Raw genomic sequence first — 1,518 nt, 5'->3', positions numbered from 1 at the left:
GAGAGAGAGTGTCCTCTCCAGGTGATTCACACACACCTGCCCTAAATCCATGTTGGTGGGAATGCAGGACATGACACACACTGAAACCACTGTCACTTTGCAAATCCATCCTTCCCTCCACCCTGCCAAACCCAAACTCTGAGCTGATCCCCCAGAGCCAACTACCCCAGAGAGAGTCAAGAGCGAAGAGAGTAAATGAACAGCAGGTACCCAAATATTCGAAATGTAAAAGGTTAAAAGCAACACAGACTGTGAAAACAAAGGCTTGGACTTCAAAACAACCTGAAAGCACCATTTCAGGGAAATTTCTGAAAGTGTTTGTTACCGCTAGTGCCACGAAAGCGATGGATTTAAGGAACTTGGACGTGCTGCAAACAGGCTCTGTTTGCTGGCCGTGAGTCACCCGCTCCGAGCGGGCATGGCCAGCAAACAAACCCCCGGAGCACCACACAAACACTGATAACACTTGCACCAGGCAACAGCCACAGGACCTTTCAGCAGCTGAACTAATCTATTCCCACTGCTACGCTGCGTTACTTCAGACACAAAGTGGGGAATTATTTTTTTTTCTTTCCCTGCTAATTAACATTTGTTCGCGCACAAAATGCAGAGGCCGGTGCCAAGCGGACATACCTAGATAGAGCCTAATATTAGATTTCACAAAAGCATTCATCCTGTCTAAACAAACATCCTCCATAGAGTGTTAACCTCAAAATCTTTGCCCAAACAGATGTTCCCACCGCGGGCATGGCTCTGCATCGTTCCCTGGGACGAAAAAAACCCTCTACATCCATGACCATCCCCAATTAACCCAGGCATCGACAGGAAAACACACTGTTATTTTAGGAAGCTTTGCAGAAAGCTTCCTTTCGAATTTAAAACCGGATCAGTCATTATTTGTCTCTAGCAGAGGCTTCGTTTAAGGTCTGTTCGAGTTACTCACTTTTTGTTACAGCCACAGACAACGTCCTGCTTTTAACAGTGGAGAAAATTCGCTGGCAAATGATACAGGGTATTGATTAACCAATATGTGGTTCAGGTCTGGTCTAACAGGCAGGAGGCTGAAATGGGAAAGCAAGTTTTTTAACAATTTGTTATACACGGTAGCAAGAAAAACAGGAAGTAGGTGTTTATTAGCAGTTTCCAAATATACCAGCCAAAATAAAACTCCCCGTGCAGTCTGAGGTATTCAAAATACAGTGACGACCAGAATTCCTCAGATTATAAGAGGGTAATTAATCACAAACAGTGTTCACAGACCAGTGATTTGGAAACTTCCTTTTTATTGAAGATCTGGATCAAGAGCAAACTTCAAAGCAAAACTAATTGATCTGAGATTCATTGCGTCTGGGCGATAAAGCAAAAAAATAAAATATCATTCTGACACAGCCAGGTCCGTGGTTTACATTCATCCTGCCCTGACAGCCTGTAAAGCACATTAAAAAGCTGTTTTTCACTGAATGCTATAGCTCTGACCTATTGCAACATAAAAGCTATTCATACACGGGAGACTGTTGC

The 1,518-nt window shown here is 43.7% G+C and overlaps 1 long non-coding RNA gene across 1 annotated transcript in view; it reads right to left on the bottom strand.

Moving 5' to 3' along the window:
• The window catches only part of LOC108447779, a 23,635-nt gene extending 22,587 nt beyond the window's left edge, over nucleotides 1-1,048 (bottom strand). The window contains exon 1 of the long non-coding RNA XR_001863467.1: nucleotides 944-1,048. This is a non-coding gene — a long non-coding RNA (uncharacterized LOC108447779). The remainder of the gene's footprint in view (nucleotides 1-943) is intronic.
• Nucleotides 1,049-1,518: the final 470 nt, after the last annotated feature.

The sequence above is a fragment of the Corvus brachyrhynchos genome, unplaced genomic scaffold (genome assembly GCF_000691975.1).
Source record: "Corvus brachyrhynchos isolate BGI_N302 unplaced genomic scaffold, ASM69197v1 scaffold245, whole genome shotgun sequence".
NCBI lineage: Eukaryota > Metazoa > Chordata > Aves > Passeriformes > Corvidae > Corvus > Corvus brachyrhynchos.
The sequence above is the reverse complement of the archived record's forward strand: the minus strand, read 5'-3'. Positions and strand labels throughout refer to the sequence as shown.